The 20,338-nt window shown below is 34.2% G+C and overlaps 1 non-coding gene across 1 annotated transcript; it reads right to left on the bottom strand.

The window, feature by feature from the left end:
- Positions 1–19,067: 19,067 nt before the first annotated feature.
- Positions 19,068–19,174, bottom strand: LOC139865077 (small nucleolar RNA R71). Its single transcript, XR_011764606.1, has one exon. It is a non-coding gene; the product is annotated as a small nucleolar RNA R71 (small nucleolar RNA).
- Positions 19,175–20,338: the final 1,164 nt, after the last annotated feature.

Below are 20,338 nucleotides of genomic sequence, written 5' to 3'. Positions count from 1 at the left end.
CGTTCTTGGACATAAAATTTCAAAAGAAGGAATTGAAGTGGATAGAGCTAAAGTAGATGTAATTGCTAAACTTCCACATCCCACAAATGTTAGAGGAGTTAGGAGTTTTCTAGGGCATGCCGGTTTTTACCGACGTTTTATAAAAGATTTTTCTAAAATTGCCACTCCTATGAATAAACTCATAGAAAAGGATGCGCCATTCATCTTTTCAGATGAATGTATCAAATCTTTTAATATTCTTAAAGAAAAACTCACTAATGCACCGATCATAATAACACCAAATTGGAATCTACCATTTGAACTAATGTGCGATGCAAGTGATTTTGCAATGGGAGCCGTTTTAGGACAAAGGATTGAAAAACGATTTCAACCTATATATTATGCTAGTAAGACATTACAAGGAGCACAAACGAACTATACAACTACTGAAAAAGAACTCCTTGCTATTGTCTTTGCTTTTGACAAATTTCGATCATATCTCGTTCTAGCAAAAACGGTGGTCTATACCGACCATTCTGCTCTTAGATACCTATTTTCAAAACAAGATGCTAAACCAAGATTAATCCGTTGGATCTTACTCTTACAAGAGTTTGATATTGAAATCCGAGATAAAAAAGGAGCAGAAAATCTCGCCGCTGATCATCTTTCTCGTCTTGAAAATCCCGAATTAGAAGTTCTGAATGAATCAGCCATACAAGACAACTTTCCTGATGAATATCTATTGAAGATAGATTATAAAGAAATCCCATGGTTTGCAGACTATGCAAACTACTTAGTTTGTGGATTCCTTGAAAAAGGATTATCGTACCAAAGACGAAAGAAATTCTTCAGTGATATAAAACACTATTTCTGGGAAGATCCACATCTGTTTAAAAGTTGTCCCGATGGAATAATACGCCGATGTGTATTTGGAGATGAAGCTAGTAAAATATTAAACCATTGTCACACAGGACCAACAGGAGGGCATTATGGGCCTCAACTAACAGCAAGAAAAGTTTATGAAGCTGGATTCTATTGGCCTACAATTTACAAAGACGCACACCTTCTTTGCAAATCCTGTGATGCATGTCAAAGGGCCGGAAAAATAAGTCAACGTGATGAAATGCCACAAAATGTCATCCAAGTATGTGAAGTATTTGACATTTGGGGTATTGACTTTATGGGTCCATTTCCAAAATCTCATAATAATCTATATATACTCGTAGCCATTGATTATGTATCTAAATGGGCGGAAGCACAAGCTCTCCCAACTAACGATGCACGAGTTGTAGTCAACTTTTTAAAACGTCTTTTTGCAAGGTTTGGAACACCGAAAGCTTTAATAAGTGATCGGGGTACTCATTTCTGTAATAATCAACTTGAGAAAGTTCTTAAAAGATATGGAGTAACTCATAAAATCTCCACCGCATATCATCCACAAACAAGTGGACAAGTTGAAAATACCAACCGAGCTTTAAAACGTATTCTAGAGAAAACCGTAGGATCAAATCCAAAGGAATGGTCCATTAAATTGGAGGATGCGCTCTGGGCTTTTAGAACAGCCTACAAAACTCCAATTGGAACCACACCTTTTAGACTTGTTTATGGAAAAGCATGTCATCTTCCAGTAGAAATTGAACACAAAGCATTTTGGGCTTTGAAGACATGTAATCTTGATTTACATGAAGCCGGACGTCTACGATTAAGTCAACTAAACGAATTAGAAGAATTAAGACATGAAGCATACGAAAATTCGTTAATCTATAAAGAAAGAACGAAGAAATGGCATGATAAAAGAATCAGAAGTTCAAAAGAATTCAAAGAAGGAGACAGAGTTCTTCTTTTCAATTCACGATTCAAGCTATTTCCTGGAAAATTGAAATCAAGATGGTCTGGACCATTCATAGTCAAAAGAGTTTTCCCATACGGAACGATAGAATTGATAAATTCAAATGGGATTGAATTTAAAGTTAATGGTCACAGAGTTAAACATTACATACAGGGTCCGATGGAAGTCGACAACGAAGTTAATCACAATTTCGACACCACAGCTAACTAAGTGTGGGGAGAATCAAGTCTTTAAAGGATAATATATATTTCTGTTAGAGTTAGATTGTCTGTTTTCGTGTAGTTCTCGAAAATGGAACACGTATGGTCTTTCCCTAGCAGACCCTAAAGAACTAGTCTTCTCCCCCCATTCTGAATTTTTATTTTTTTTAGGTTTTTACAAAATGAAGACTGCCTGTGAACTAAACCATGGTCTAATGCTACACGCTTTGATCACTAAACGTAATAATGACATACTACCGAGTGAAATAGTATCAGTAATCAGAGAAAGAATGGACGGAGTTAGAAAAGGATCCAGATGCGAAGATAATAAGTTACAATTTGGTAAAGGAAAATCAAAATCCGCAGCGAAAAGAAGAGCACGACACCTAGAAAAATGTCATAAATGCGGAAAATGGTCACATGGAGGTAAATGTTCAAATAATCAAACCTATTCAAATACCGAATTTGTTACTTTATGCAGAGACGGACCGTTCATATGTTTAGAAGAAAAGACAATGAATGCTCGAGGTTACGCCTATGCAGCCATGGAAGACCAATTAAACCGACTATCTTATGAATATAATAGATCATATAACTAAGAAATCTATTTCACAGGTATGTCTGTACAGTTTTTATTTTATTTTTATTTTTAACCTTTTGATAATAAACGCTAATTTGTTCGCTAAAAAGTATTAAATTGGTATTAAATAAAATTAGGTTTGGCGACCGAAATTATTGATATCGTTCAAAAATTTATTACATCACTGCGAAATTTAACGTTTATTCTTAAGGTATAAATATCTTTAAACAATCAAACCAAAATATTTCAAAAATTCGCCATGAGTCAAATTAGGTCTTGGAACCGAAATTACTTTACCGAAAAGAGGGGCGCATATTTTTGATAATATTTGATTGATTAAAGTGGGATAAAAAGACAAAAAGATTTTTAATTTTATTTTTACCATGTTTTTAATCTTAATATTTAAATCTTAAATTAATATTGTAAACTTTGTAAAAACAATATATTTAAAATTGTAAATATTTGATAAATTAATATAAGTGTGATATGAATTTATGAATTTTTAAATTAAGTTTGGCGTGAATTTTAAAATTTTAAAATATTAATTTTTAATTTTATGCATTTTAAATTTTAAGTTTGGTGTGAATTTTTAATTTTTAATATTAATTTTGAATTTTATATTTATGTTGTGTGAATTTAAAAACAAAAATTTACTTTATCTCATTAAGTTAAGAATATGATTTTTAAAATTCGTCGTAAGTTGAAGACTAGGTCTTTGAACCGAAATTGCTTTACCCGAGGGAGGGACGAGAACTTTTATTATCATTATTTTTAATCTTATTGATTTAAAGTATGCCAAAAACATTGAAAAAACCCAAAAATCTTAGCTTTTAAAACAATCGCTACAAAAAAAAAGACAAATTTTAAAATTTTGTCGAGGGACGGACTAGGACATCGATCCGAAACGACCTCGTCCTAAATAACAAGGGAAACAAAATTTTAAAATTAATTTCTTAATTGTTTTATAAGTTAAAGATTATAAAAAAAAAAAAGAAAAAAAAAAAAAAAAAAAAATATAAACTCCGCGACTCGCGGAGTTTGCAGGGCAAAACCTCCGCGACTCGCGGAGGGACCAAATTACAGAAAAAAAATAAAACAGCTGCACACGATCAGTTCACTCCCACCAACACATAAACACCCAAAATACTGCGAAAAAGAACTCGAAAAAACCCGAAAATCACCCCCAAAAAAATCTCAATTTTTAACCGTTAATCACCAAATTTTTTGCTAAAATCATGTTGAGAAGGATGATATCTAGAAACTACTCAAGAAAAACGGTAAATTTCTACACCTAAACACCATTTAATTCGAATTTTAGTGTTCTTGAGCTATTTTTCCCCAATTTGATTTTGATGCTTTTTAGTGTAATTAGACTTAAATTGTTTATGTATTATGCTTGTATAACCTAGATTGATGCTGTTTAACATGATTAGAAGCCTTAAACTTCAAATTTTGAATAATCTAGGGTTTGTGTTCTTGAGCAATTTGGGGCTTTTTGATATAAACAGGTTATGGCCGATTTTTGTCATGAATTATTGCTAAATTGAGTAGTGTAACATGTCTAGGTAGTTAAATGATCCAAACTTTGAGCCTAAACATGATTTTGAGAATTAAAGTGGACTTTTTCAAGTCCAAAATTCATGAACTTGATTTTTGAAAGATAATGCCATTTGAGACTTGTTTATTTGCTAGTAATGATTATTTTGACATGTTATTTGAGTTGAATGCTTATGAACTTGGCGAAAATTTTCGTATATGCTTATTTGAAAAAGTGTAGATTTGATAAAAATGTGGAAATAAGCTTAAGTTTGATATAAATTGATAATGTCATTGTAATTATTTTGATTGATGATTTTGCTGACACTAATGCATATTTGGATGCACAAAATTTGTGTTTGATGTGTTTTGCAGAATGAAAGGGGTGAATCTTCATCCCAAGCCCGCCATGCTCCTGCTGAGAACTTGGAACAACAGGAGGTAGATAACTACTACAAGCAGGATGTACCTCATCCAGTCATGACCTTTTCAGATATGCACTTGGAACTGTTGCACCCGAACCTGAGATTTGACAGACTTTGGATAGATTATCCAAAATATCAACGGGGTTTGCATACTCTTCATTCCAAGGTTGTTGAGGTACCAAGGGTCATAGAATGGGGACCCTTGGAAGCTGTAGAATTGGCCGGGCCAATTAGGGAATTACTGGTACAGAGGTATGGTAATTCTTCTTTCAATGACTGGATATGTTTATTCACCATACGCAGACCTGTATATAAAGTATGGTGTGAAGAGTTGTTATGTAGTATAGAGTTGAATGATCGGGTAGCTAGTTTAACCGATCGTTCTTTTATTAGATTTTTGTTAGGCGGTTCGATGCGCCACATGTCTTTACTAGACATGGCTCAGGCTTTACGTATATATACGCCTGAGGAATTAGCGTCTGCCGATTGTAGAGGATTGATACTAAACGGTAGGAAAATAGATGAAAATTTTGATACACACGGTGTGTGGAGTCAAATGACAAGCCATCACCGTTTCAAAGGAGGAAACTACTCTTATTTGGATATAGATAGAGCCGAATTAAGAGTAATACATAGGTTTTTAGCTAACTCGATTACACAAAGGGGTAAAAACAAAGAAAAGGTAAATGAACAAGATTTGTTTTACCATATGTGTATTCGAGACCCACACAGCGCTGTAAGTATACCATATTGTGTGGGTTATTATTTATCAGCTATGGTTCGAGGGATGCGTCCACATAGCATAATAGGAGGTGGTATTTTTATTACTTTGATTGGTGAATATCTCGGTGTGGATATAAGTCGGGGGGGATTATTAGTAGAAGAGCCGGAACCCCGCGACACTATAGGTTTAAATGTATACCATGGTGCGAAAGTGTTGAAGCGGCGAAATAACGCCGCAGTACGATACAATGGTAGACATCCACAGGCAGAGAGAAACCAGGAACAAGGTAATGTAGGAGGGGGAAACCAGATGCAAGAAATGCATAGGTTTATAGCTTCTCAGGAATGCGAAAATGCTAGACAGAGAGCATTTGAAGATTGGCAAGTTCATCAGAACCAGATCATAGCGCATTGCCAACACATAGGTAGAAACTATATTCCTACACCGAAACCCGTCTTCCCTCCTTGGTCGATAGAGATGCAGCCACCATATCCTACGTATGACCCTGCCGAAGCATTCTATAGCACTTATGGTTATGCGTGGAACCCCTATTGGTACCAATATCATCCTTAGTTTACTTATTTTGTTATTTTGTAATTTGTAATTATTGATATATTTAATATTTTTGTTAATATTGTAATCATTTTTATATTTATCTAACTTTTATTCTTAGATTTTAATAATTTTTGAATGTGGGGTAATATACCAAACTTCAAAAATATGTATATATGTTTGCAGTTTATCTTATGTACACAACAGGGTAAAACAACGCATTTTCAAAGACTGGCATTAAGTTCAGCAAAAGCAAGTAATTTTGACGACAATGATGCAAAATATATGTGAAATAACAACAAGACGGAATGAACAAATGACGTGCACCATTTATCATTCAGCAAACAAACGCCAATATATTTGGAAACTTTGGTAAAAATTTAATCATTTTCACACAAATCACCCTCAATAATTTAAATTGTTACTGATTTCTTGCAAATGAGGGCATTGCAAGATCTTAAGTGTGGGAAGGGGTTAAATTCTTTCGGATTTTAAAAATTTTTATATTAAACACTTGGTTACCATTAAAAATACTAGTAAAGCAGTAGTTGTATTAGAATCTAGTGCTCTCTGATAAAAAAGAACAGCCCTAGTCTTATATACTGACTACCCAATTCTAGTAAAATTTTTCAAAATTTTCAATTAAATGAATTCAAAATCATGTTTATACATATTTATGAACGATAAAACTAGGTTTCAAACACCGAAATTATTGTTACCTCGGAAAGGACATAAATTGAGAAACAAACTAAAATGTTAAAATTCATTTAAAATGGAATAGAGGACGATAAAAAGAAAAATAAAAAGCCAAGTGTGGGAAAATTTACCAAGTTATTTTTAACATATGCCACATATATTTGTAACAAATAACTGAAAATACTTTTGCTTTGGACTAAACTAAACTGTTTTACCCGATGAAAGAAAAGAAGAGATGGATCTACACGATGAATCAATTCCATCACTAAAAGGAAGTAAAGTCTTCCGAAAAAGACACGCGCTTCTTGATTTAGGTCATGAAGTTGTCGTCCAGACCAGCTGTAGGTTGACGAAAAATCTAGAAAAGTCATCACTAAAATCAGCAGGAAATCCACGGACCTCAGCATTAAACAGGGTCGCCAAGTGGTCAGATTTATCCTAACCATGAGAAGGATTTATCTCGTACAATGGGGGGGCACCATGCAAATTAGCTGGATAAGACTAATGAATCAGATCCCCAGAAAGGATAATCTCCTTAAAGATTAAAAATCAGCTTTTAAGACTGATATTACTCAATCCTAGAGATTGACCTTAAAGATTGAGAATTACAAACTCATGGAATTCAATGATATCTAAACTCGAGCTTAAACGAGAAAATATTTTGATCAAAAATTACAAACCGATTTGTTTTCTGAAAACCCTATTTTCAATGCGTTCATTACCATTGAACGTAAAATCCTAGGAATTCACCTGGAATTCATTAGGTCACCTGAACTAAATCGGGTGTCAACCGTAAGAACGGTGGTTGCATAGCATGGTCAAAGACAGGACCTTGTGCCAGACCGACAAATTATAAGGGTGAGCTTTACTATTGCTCCTACCAAGGATAGTAATTGCGTCCGACACGTTATAGACCATAATCAAAAGCATGTCACGGGACATTGCCTTAAACAGTTTCTTGTTCAACGCTTTCCTTTACAACCGGACGGTAGTTTGCCGAAAGGTAATATACGGAACAAGTAAACTGGACGTGTTGCTTTCCAAATACAAGGTTAGCAAGTGGGTGACACAAAACCGCAAGTTTTGAGCTAAAATTTTCAAATCTGAAACCCACCAAACCCACAAAAATATTTTGCAAACACCGGTAAAGGGTTATTCCGGAAAACTTATCTAGGGTAAAAACTAGATTTAATTTTCAAAAGATCAAATGTTTTCATAAAGATCCAATTTCCTTAATGGATCTAAATTTTTATAGTCATGTGGGACTGTAAACCATATCGTTACTACCATTGTTTATACCGCCATATAGAAATCACTGATGTACAAAGTGTGAAGAATAAAGAAGTGATTCTAGTATTTCAAGACAATATTGCTTGAGGACAAGCAACGCTCAAGTGTGGGAATATTTGATAATGCTAAAAACGAACATATATTTCATAGCATTATTCCTCAAGAAAGACAAGCTTTTAGTTGCAATTGTTCTATCTACAAGAGATATTCGTTTAAATAATAAAAGGTGAAGACAAAAGACAGATTCGACAAATTGAAGACGCAAACGACCAAAAAGCTCAAAAGTACAAAAGACAATCAAAAAGGTTCCAATTATTGATAAGAAACGTCTCGAAATCACAAGAGTACAAGATTCAAAACGCAAAGTACAAGATATTAAATTGTACGCGAGGACGTTCGAAAATCCGGAACCGGGACCAGAGTCAATTCTTAACGCTCGACGCAACGGACTAAAAATTACAAGTTAACTATGTATATAAATATAATATAATATATAATTAATTATATTAATTATATATATATTATATATATATAATAAAAACCGTCGGCAGCAGGAAACTTCAAGGGAGTGAATTGTAAATACCTCTCCGCGACTCGCGGAGTTTGAGGGGCATTTTGCCGCGAGTCGCGGAGCCCCAAATTTCACTTCTGGCTATAAAGCCAACCGAATTCTGATCGAAATCAACATCTTATTTTCTCAATCTCTCTCTCAATATATACGTAATATATATATATTTATAATTTATATTTTAATTTTAATTATAATTCTAATAATAAGGGTATGTTAGCGAATGTTATAAGGGTGTAAGTCGAAATTCTGTCCGTGTAACGCTACGCTATTTTTAATCATTGTAAGTTATGTTCAACCTTTTTATATTAATGTCTCGTAGCTAAGTTATTATTATGCTTATTTAAAACGAAGTAATCATGATGTTGGGCTAATTACTAAAATTGGGTAATTGGGCTTTGTACCATAATTGGGGTTTGGACAAAAGAACGACACTTGTGGAAACTAGACTATGGGCTAATAATGGGCTTTATATTTGTTTAACTAAATGAAAGTTTGTTAATGTTAATATAAAGATTTACAATTGGGCGTCCCTATAAATTACCATATACACTCGATCGGACACGATGGGCGGGGTATTTATATGTACGAATAATCGTTCATTTAACCGGACACGGGAATGGATTAATAGCCACTAGAATAATTAAAACAGGGGTGAAATTACATTCAAGGGTAATTGGTGTAATTGTTAACAAAGTAGTAAAACCTTGGTTTACACGCAGTCGATAACCTGGTGTATTCATTAAACAAAGTATTAAAACCTTGTTACAATTCGAATCCCCAATTAGTTGGAATATTTATCTTCGGGTATAATAATAATTTGACAAGGACACTTGCAATTTATATTTATGACTGATGGACTGTTATGGACAAAAACCAGACGGACATATTGAATAATCCAGGACAAAGGACAATTAACCCATGGGCATAAAACTAAAATCAACACGTCAAACATCATGATTACGGAAGTTTAAATAAGCATAATTCTTTTATTTCATATTTAATTTCCTTTATTTTATATTTAATTGCACTTCTAATTATCGCACTTTTATTTATTTTATTTTATCGTACTTTTAATTATCGCAATTTAATTTTATCGCATTTTTATTATTCGCAATTTCATTATCGTTATTTACTTTACGCTTTAATTTAAAGTCTTGTATTTATTTTATATTTTACATTAGGTTTTAACTGCGACTAAAGTTTTAAAATCGACAAACCGGTCATTAAACGGTAAAAACCCCCCTTTATAATAATAATATTACCTATATATATATTTATATTTTTATAAAAGTAAACTAATATAGCGTTGAGCTTTGTTTAAAGATTTCCCTGTGGAACGAACCGGACTTACTAAAAACTACACTACTGTACGATTAGGTACACTGCCTATAAGTGTTGTAGCAAGGTTTAAGTATATCCATTCTATAAATAAATAAATATCTTGTGTAAAATTGTATCGTATTTAATAGTATTTTCCTACTAAAATTTAATAGTATTTTATACCCCTCTGCTTTAACATCAATTGCGGGGAACCCAAATGCTATTTTACGCAACGGGTTAAGAAATTATTTTGACTCAATATATCCGAATATAGGACTTCGTGATTTAGAAAAAGCGGCTAACATGCAACATAAAGAAGCATGTTATGCTTACGGGTTAGTAATGTTCGCTTCTCACCAAAGTGAGAACAAGAACATCGGGCTACAACTATTAAACAAAACGTTCGCACAAGTGACGGAGTCGGTAATTGGGGTAAGAAATGAGGTTTTTAGGTTATTACGAGACTGTTGGTCATTACGTAACCTTCATCCTTTTGACGACGTTACAACACATTGTCTTACTATAGGTCACAATGGTTATGTTCCACAAAACCAAGGATGGGAAGTGGTATTAGTAAAACCAGAATGCATGACTTGTTTCTGGATGTATGAATTACGTGTCTTTATTGCCTTTGCTGAACGCCTTATTTATTAACTAGAATTATCTTCGCAACTACTTTGTATCAAAGTTTTATGTGCTATATTTCATGCTATATGTAAAAAAAAAAAAAGCAGTATTGTAAGTTTGCAAGTTATTGTATAAAGGTTTGAATATGATATATTTTTTTTTTTTTTTTGTGATTAGTTTTTCATATAGAATTATAGTAGTTGAAATGGTATGTTAGCTACTAAGTATGAAATTAACGGGTAGGTACTACCCGAATTAAAGAGTATAAAACGCTAATATGAAGAAAGAGCTTTTATAAATAAGTTCATATTACGCTACGAAATACTATTGACTACTCTTGATATTCTATATGATTAACTCGTTTCATTTGACTATTTTGAAGGAAATGGCACCGACTACTCGACACACCTTGAATATGAGCGAAGAGGAATTTCATGCCTTTCTTGCTTCAAACATAGCCACAGTACAGGCTGCGCTACATACCAACAATAACTCCGAATTTAACAATGCAGCTAACGGCGCAAGAAATCGTGTAGGATGCACCTATAAAGAATTCACTGCCTGCAAACCTTTAGAATTTGATGGAACCGAAGGACCGATCGGATTAAAACGGTGGACCGAGAAGGTCAAATCGGTGTTTGCCATAAGTAAGTGTACTGAAGAGGACAAAGTGAAGTACGCTACGGATACCTTCACAGGTACTGCGTTAACATGGTGGAATACCTATCTAGAGCAAGTGGGACAAGATGATGCTTACGCACTACCGTGGTCAACATTCAAGCACTTGATGAACGAGAAGTACCGTCCCAGAACCGAGGTTAATAAGCTCAAGACAGAACTTAGAGGGTTACGAACCCAAGGATTTGATATTACCACATACGAAAGACGATTCACATAATTATGCCTATTGTGTCCGAGAGCGTTCGAAGATGAGGAAGAGAAGATCGACGCGTTTGTGAAAGGATTACCGGAAAGAATCCAAGAAGATATAAGTTCACACGAGCCCGCCTCCATACAACAGGCATGTAGAATGGCTCACAAACTAGTGAACCAGATTGAGGAAAGAATTAAAGAACAGACGGCTGAAGAGGCCAATGTGAAGCAAGTCAAAAGAAAGTGGGAGGAAAACGGTGATAAGAATCACCAATACAACAACAACAGCAGCAATTACAATAATAATCGCAACAATTATCCCAACAATCGCAACATCAATCGCAACTACAACAAACGGCCCAACAACAACAACAACAACAACAACTACAACAATCATCCCAACAACAATAACAACCGCAACAATAACAACAATCAGAAGCAGCTATGCCAAAGGAGTGAAAAGTATCACTCGGGGTTCTGCACCAAATTTTTCAACAAGTGTAAAAGAAATGGTCATAGCGCGGCGAAGTGTGAGGTCTACGGACCAGGGGTTAACAGAACGAAAGGAACAAATGGTGTCGGAACGAGTAATGGCGGAGCAAGTAGTGTCAGAGCAAGTTATGCAAATATAGTTTGTTATAAATGTGGAAAACCGGGCCACATTATTAGAAATTGCCCGAACCAGGAGAACACGAATGGACAAGGCCGCGGAAGATTTTTCAATATTAATGCGGCAGAGGCACAGGAAGACCCGGAGCTTGTTACGGGTACGTTTCTTATTGACAATAAATCTGCTTACGTTTTATTTGATTCGGGTACGGATAGAAGCTATATGAGTAGAGATTTTTGTGCTAAATTAAGTTGTCCATTGACGCCGTTGGATAGTAAATTTTTACTCGAATTAGTAAACGGTAAATTAATTTCAGCAGATAATATATGCCGGAATCGAGAAATTAAACTGGGTAGCGAAATATTTAAGATTGATTTGATACCAGTAGAGTTAGGGAGTTTTGATGTAATAGTTGGCATGGACTGGCTGAAGAAGGTGAAAGCAGAGATCGTATGTTATAAAAATGCAATTCGCATTGTACGAGAAGAAGGAGAACCCTTAATGGTGTACGGAGAAAAGGGCAACATGAAGCTACATCTTATTAGTAATTTGAAGGCACAAAAACTAATAAGAAAAGGTTGCTATGCTGTTCTAGCACACGTCGAGAAAGTACAAACTGAAGAAAAGAGCATCAATGATGTTCCCGTCGCAAAAGAATTTCCCGATGTATTTACGAAAGAATTACCGGGACTACTTCCACATCGATCTGTTGAATTTCAAATAGATCTTGTACCAGGAGCTGCACCAATAGCTCATGCTCCTTATAGACTCGCACCCAGTGAGATGAAAGAACTGCAAAGCCAACTGCAAGAACTATTAGAACGTGGTTTCATTCGACCAAGCACATCACCATGGGGAGCACCTGTTTTGTTTGTCAAGAAGAAGGATGGTACATTTAGGTTGTGTATTGACTACAGAGAGTTGAACAAACTTACCATCAAACACCGTTATCCACTGCCGAGAATTGACGACTTATTTGATTAACTACAAGGCTCGTCGGTTTATTCGAAGATCGATTTACGTTCTGGATATCATCAAATGCGAGTAAAGGAGGATGATATTCCAAAAACTGCTTTTAGGACGCGTTATGGTCATTACGAGTTTATGGTTATGCCGTTTGGATTGACTAACGCACTAGCTGTGTTCATGGACCTTATGAACCGAATGTGTGGGCCATATCTTGACAAGTTTGTCATTGTTTTCATCGATGACATACTTATTTACTCAAAGAATGATCAAGAGGACGAAGAACATTTGAGAAAAGTGCTAGAAGTATTGAGGAAAGAAAAACTGTACGCTAAGTTTTCAAAGTGTGCATTTTGGTTGGAAGAAGTTCAATTCCTCGGTCACATAGTGAACAAAGAAGGTATCCAGGTGGACCCGGCAAAGATCGAAACCGTTGAAAAGTGGGAAACCCCAAAAACTCCGAAGCATATACGTCAATTTTTAGGATTGGCTGGTTACTACAGAAGATTCATCCAAGATTTCTCCAAAATAGCAAAACCCTTGACTGCATTAACGCATAAAGGGAAGAAATTTGAATGGAAGGATGAACAAGAGAAGGCGTTTCAATTATTGAAGAAAAAGCTAACTACGGCACCTATATTGTCATTGCCTGAAGGGAATGATGATTTTGTGATTTATTGTGACTCATCAAAGCAAGGTCTCGGTTGTGTATTAATGCAACGGACGAAGGTGATTGCTTATGCGTCTAGACAATTGAAGATTCACGAGCAAAATTATACGACGCATGATTTGGAATTAGGCGCGGTTGTTTATGCATTAAAGACTTGGAGGCACTACTTATATGGGGTCAAAAGTATTATATATACCGACCACAAAAGTCTTCAACGCATATTTAATCAGAAACAACTGAATATGAGGCAGCGTAGGTGGATTGAATTGTTGAATGATTACGACTTTGAGATTCGTTACCACCCGGGGAAGGCAAATGTGGTAGCCGACGCCTTGAGCAGAAAGGACAGAGAACCCATTCGAGTAAAATCTATGAATATAATGATTCACACTAACCTTACTACTCAAATAAAGGAGGCGCAACAAGGAGTTTTAAAAGAGGGAAATTTAAAGGATGAAATACCCAAAGGATCGGAGAAGCATCTTAATATTCGGGAAGACGGAACCCGGTATAGGGCTGAAAGAATTTGGGTACCAAAATTTGGAGATATGAGAGAAATGGTACTTAGAGAAGCTCATAAAACCAGATATTCAATACATCCTGGAACGGGGAAGATGTACAAGGATCTTAAGAAACATTTTTGGTGGCCAGGTATAAAAGCCGATATTGCTAAATATGTAGGAGAATGTTTGACATGTTCTAAGGTCAAAGCTGAACATCAGAAACCATCAGGTCTACTACAACAACCTAAAATCCCGGAATGGAAATGGGAAAACATTACCATGGATTTCATTACTAAATTACCAAGGACTGCAAGTAGTTATGATACTATTTGGGTAATAGTTGATCATCTCTCACCAAGTCAGCACACTTTCTGTCAATAAGAGAAGATGACAAGATGGAGAAGTTAGCACGACTGTATTTGAAGGAAGTCATCTCCAGACATGGAATACCAATCTCTATTATCTCTGATAGGGATGGCAGATTTATTTCAAGATTCTGACAGACATTACAGCAAGCATTAGGAAATCGTCTAGACATGAGTACTGCCTATCATCCACAAACTGATGGGCAGAGCAAAAAGGACGATACAAACGCTTGAAGACATGCTACGAGCATGTGTTACTGATTTCAAAAACAGTTGGGATCGACATCTACCGTTAGCAGAATTTTCCTACAACAACAGCTATCATTCAAGCATTGAGATGGCGCCGTTTGAAGCACTTTATGGTAGAAAGTGCAGATCTCCGATTTGTTGGAGTGAAGTGGGGGATAGACAGATTACGAGTCCAGAGATAATACAAGAAACTACCGAGAAAATCATCCAAATTCAACAAAGATTGAAAACCGCCCAGAGTCGACAAAAGAGCTACGCGGACAGTAAAAGAAAAGATATAGAGTTTGAAATTGGAGAAATGGTCGATTTGGAAAGGCGTTGTTCGATTTGGTAAACGGGGGAAACTAAATCCAAGGTACATTGGACCATTCAAGATTATAGATCGTGTCGGACCAGTAGCTTACCAACTGGAGCTACCTCAACAACTGATAATGCTAAAAACGAACATATATTTCATAGCATTATTCCTCAAGAAAGACAAGCTTTTAGTTGCAATTGTTCTATTTAAAAGTGATATTCGTTTAAATAATAAAAGGTGAAGACAAAAGACAGATTCGACGAATTGAAGACGCAAACGACCAAAAAGCTCAAAAGTACAAAATACAATCAAAGAGGTTCCAATTATTGATAAGAAACGTCTCGAAATTACAAGAGTACAAGATTCAAAACGCAAAGTACAAGATATTAAATTGTACGCAAGGACGTTCGAAAATCCGGAACCGGGACCAGAGTCAACTCTCAACGCTTGACGCAACGGACTAAAAATTACAAGTTAACTATGTATATAAATATAATATAATATATAATTAATTATATAAATTATATATATATTATATTTATATAATAAACCGTCGGTAAACAAAGAGCCAAAATGGAGTGAGCTGTAATTACAAACTCCGCGACTCGCGGAGTTTGAAGAGCAAAAAGGCCGCGAGTCGCGGAGCCCCAAATATTGAAACTGCCTATAAAGCTCGCGCATTCTGATCGTAAAAAATCATAATATATATATCCATCCATCTATCTAAACGTAATATTTATATTTATAATTTATATTTTAATTTTAATTTTAATCCTAATAATAAGGGTTTGTTAGCGAATGTTGTAAGGGTGTAAGTCGAAATTCTGTCTGTGTAACGCTACGCTATTTTTAATCATTGTAAGTTATGTTCAACCTTTTTAATTTAATGTCTCGTAGCTAAGTTATTATTATGCTTATTTAAAACGAAGTAATCATGATGTTGGGCTAATTACTAAAATTGGGTAATTGGGCTTTGTACCATAATTGGGGTTTGGACAAAAGAACGACACTTGTGGAAATTAGACTATGGGCTATTAATGGGTTTTATATTAACTAAACAATACCTTGTTAATTTAATATACAAACTTATAATTCGACGTATTTATATATAACCACATACGCTTGACTGGGTACGGTGGGCGGGATATCTATAAATACCAATAATTATTCATTTTACCGGACACGGAACTGGATTAATAGTTAATAGACTTGTTGAAACAGGGGTGAATTACATTCAAGGGTAATTGGTGTAATTGTTAACAAAGTAGTAAAACCTTGGTTTACACGTAGTCGATAACCTGGTGTATTCATTAAACAAAGTATTAAAACCTTGTTACAATTCGAATCCCCAATTAGTTGGAATATTTGACTTCGGGAATAAGAATAATTTGACGAAGGCTTTCACTCTTTATATTTATGACTGATGGACTATTATGGACAAATCCGTATGGACATATTAAATAATCCAGGACAAAGAACAATTAACCCATGGGCATAAAACTAAAATCAACAAGTCAAACATCATGATTATGGAAGTTTAAATAAGCATAATTCTTTTATTTCATATTTAATTTCCTTTATTTTATATTTAATTGCACTTCTAATTATAGCACTTTTATTTATTGTTATTGTATTTAATTACACTTTTAATTATCGTACTTTTTAATTATCGCAAGTTTATTTTATCGCACTTTTATTATTCGCAATTTCATTATCGTTATTTACTTTACGCTTTAAATTAAAGTCCTTTTAATATTTTACATTTGGTTTTAACTGCGACTAAAGTTTTAAAATCGACAAACCGGTCATTAAACGGTAAAAACCCCCCTTTATAATAATAATATTACTTATATATATATATTTGTATTTTTATAAAAGTAAACTAATATAGCGTTAAGCTTTGTTTAAAGATTTTCCCTGTGGAACGAACCGGACTTACTAAAAACTACACTACTGTACGATTAGGTACACTGCCTATAAGTGTTGTAGCAAGGTTTAAGTATATCCATTCAATAAATAAATAAATATCTTGTGTAAACTTGTATCGTATTTAATAGTATTTTCTTGTAAAATTTAATAGTATTTTATACCCCTTAGCTTTGACATCAAGTATTTTTGGTGCCGCTGCCGGGGAACAATCTAGCTTAAAAGCCAGAAGCGCAACGCTAAATTTTTTAAAAAAAAATATTTTTATTTTTAGTTTACTTTTATTAAAATTCACTTTTGTAAAAATACGTTTTTAATTATTCGAAAATATAAAAAGAAAAACAAAAATATAAATATTTTTAAGAGTTTATTAAATATTTAAGTTTTATAAAGTTTCTTTATTTTTATTTTATAAAAATATAAGTTTTATTTAAATATTTTGTGTTTATTTAGAACATAAAATTAAAAAACAGAAAAAAAAAACGCGTCGAATTTTAATCAACCTGTCATTTGAATTTTGGAACCCCGCGACTCGCGAAGTTTGCTGCTTCGGGCACCGCAACTTTCGGAGCCACCGTGACACCGACAGAAACCCTAATCTCGCATTTAATACGGAGTAATTAATTAATTATTATTATTTAAACCCTAATTAGGGTATTATTAGTATAATATTTAGTTTTAATTTTCTTATTTTATTTAGTTTTAATTAGTTTAATATGTATAAAATTAATAGTTTTATAAAATAAATAATATAAAAATAATATTTTTATAAAAATTGTACTTTTTACAACTTTTAGTATATTTTTATATTTTGTCCCTTTTTAATTATTTTAGCGTAATATTTGTATTTTTCGCTCGTATTTAGTTTTAATACATAGTTTTTGCCATAGTTATTTTTAGTTCTAGATTTTTAGGCTTTGCCGTAAAATCCCTTAAGTGCCTTTTCTTTAGACTAAAATTTAGGTGCTTTAGAATTTTACGACGCCTTTTTAAGTTTTACTTTCTTTTTAAGTTATTGTCATTTGGGATATAGTTTTTCTTGTAAGCTTTAATATTTTAGACACCTTTTACCTATGTATCAATTATCATTCCAATTAGTAATCTCAATTTGCGATTATAATTTTAAGTTAGTGATAGTGATAAGGTTGGGTTAGTCTAGTGTTTTTAAGTTCTATAAGTCATTTCTTTTTATTTCTTATTTTTCTACGCCTTTTATTTTTCAACCCTTTTCTTTTTCTTTTTCGACGCGCTCTTTTTCTTTCTTATTTCTCGTCATTCTAGTTTTAGGACATAGATTTTTATTCTACTTCTTATCTAAATTTCTTAAAATTACAAAAAATTATTTTAAGTGGTTAAATTGATAGACATCAAAATTTTCTGGTTCGTAGTAATAGTTGGAGCCAAACAGTCCTCAATTATATTGAGACCAAACGAATCCTGCCTCTCTGCTGCATCTTTTGGCTATTCGAAACGTGGGCAAAATCAGAAAAGTCTATTAATTGGATAACTTATATAATTTTTCTTTCCTTTTAAAAACTAATAGGATATTCAGTGAATGCACCGAGCAAGACGTTCACCACCTTTTGTACGTTCACCACCTGTATCTAGATCAAGACATTTAGCAAATATTACCGCCGTTGATTTTTCTTTAGAATCTTCATCCATTCGACCAAGTACTCCAATTCAAATTTCCGATAATCCATTTTTTGAACCCGACCTCACAATTGAGAATCCGGAGAATATTCAGGGACGATTCATAGATCCTGAACCACTAAACTTTTCCTCCGGAACCACCAATCATTCAAACAGAGATTGTTGAGGAACGAACCATTAAATCAGAATCCTCTAGTGATTCCGATTCAACAAATTCAATTATGGAGAATCTGGAACCTTTAAGTATGGAAGACCGAATGAGAGCTAAACGCACTGGCCAAGGTCACGCAATTACTCATCCCGAAATTAATGCGCCAGATTATGAAATCAAAGGACAAATTCTACACATGGTGACTAATCAATGCCAATTTAGTGATGCGCCAAAGGAAGATCCAAATGAACATCTTCGTACCTTTAATAGGATCTGCACACTATTTAAAATCCGAGAAGTGGAGGATGAACAGATATATCTCATGTTATTTCCCTGGACTTTAAAGGGAGAAGCCAAAGATTGGTTGGAATCGTTACCTGAAGGGGCGATTGATACATGGGACGTTTTAGTTGAAAAATTTCTTAAACAATTCTTTCCGGCATCTAAAGCCGTAAGACTTCAAGGAGAAATTGTTACGTTTACACAGAAACCGAATGAAACTCTATATGAGGCGTGGACAAGATTTGAAAAGTTATTAAGAGGATGTCCGCAACATGGTTTAGACACCTGTCAAATAGTACAAATATTCTACCAAGGATGCGACATCACTACAAGGAAAGACATAGATATAGCAGCTGGTGGTTCCATTATGAAGAAAACTGAAACTGATGCTTATAAAATTATTGATAACACTGCTTCCCACTCACATGAGTGGCACCAAGAAAAAGATATAATTAGATCATCTAAAGCAGCTAGAGCCGATTCTAGCCATGACTTAGATTCCATTTCAGCAAAGATAGATGCTGTCGAAAGACGAATGGAAAAGATGACTAAAGATATTCACTCAATACGAATTAGTTGTGAGCAGTGTGGAGGACCACATTTGACAAAAGATTGTCTCAGTATTGAATTAACAATGGAACAAAGAGAGAATATTTCATACATAAACCAAAGGCCTGGAAATAATTATCAGAATAATTATCAACCGCCAAGACCGATTTACAATCAAAACCAGAATTATAACAGAAATGTTCCATACAACAACCAACAAGGTCCTAGCAATCAACAAGTGTCCAACAATAATTACAATCAGCAAAGACCTAATTTTCAAAACAAACCACCACAACCCGATGATAAAAAGCCGAATTTAGAAGATATGATGACGAAGCTAGTTGAAACTCAAACGCAGTTTTTCACATCTCAGAAACAAACTAATGAACAAAATGCTCAAGCATTTAGAAATCAACAAGCTTCTATTCAAAACTTGGAACAAGAAGTAAGTAACCTAGCAAGGTTAATAGGTGAAAGAAAATCGGGAAGTCTACCTAGTGATACAAATGCTAACCCCCGGAATGAAACAGCTAAAGCCATTACCACAAGAAGTGGTACAACACTTAAACTACCTGAAATACCTGCAACTTCTAATGAAACTATTCCTACTTCACAAGAACCACAACCTGATCAAGATAAGGAAAAAGAACCGGTAGTTGAAAAGGTTAATGAAGATAACACAGTTAAGGCTAAACCTTATGTTAAACCATACCAACCACCACTTCCTTACCCGAGTAAAATGAAAAAAAAGAGAAACTTGAAGCCGAGCAATCCAAATTCTTGGATATGTTTAAACAGATAAATGTAAATCTTCCTTTCATTGATGTAATTTTAGGAATGCCTAGATATGCTAAATTCTTGAAAGATATAATCTCGAATAGAAATAAAATGGAA

Source organism: Rutidosis leptorrhynchoides, chromosome 8 (assembly GCF_046630445.1).
Source record: "Rutidosis leptorrhynchoides isolate AG116_Rl617_1_P2 chromosome 8, CSIRO_AGI_Rlap_v1, whole genome shotgun sequence".
Classification (NCBI taxonomy): Eukaryota; Viridiplantae; Streptophyta; class Magnoliopsida; order Asterales; family Asteraceae; genus Rutidosis; species Rutidosis leptorrhynchoides.
Note: the sequence above shows the minus strand (reverse complement) of the source record. Positions and strands in the feature narration are given on the sequence as shown.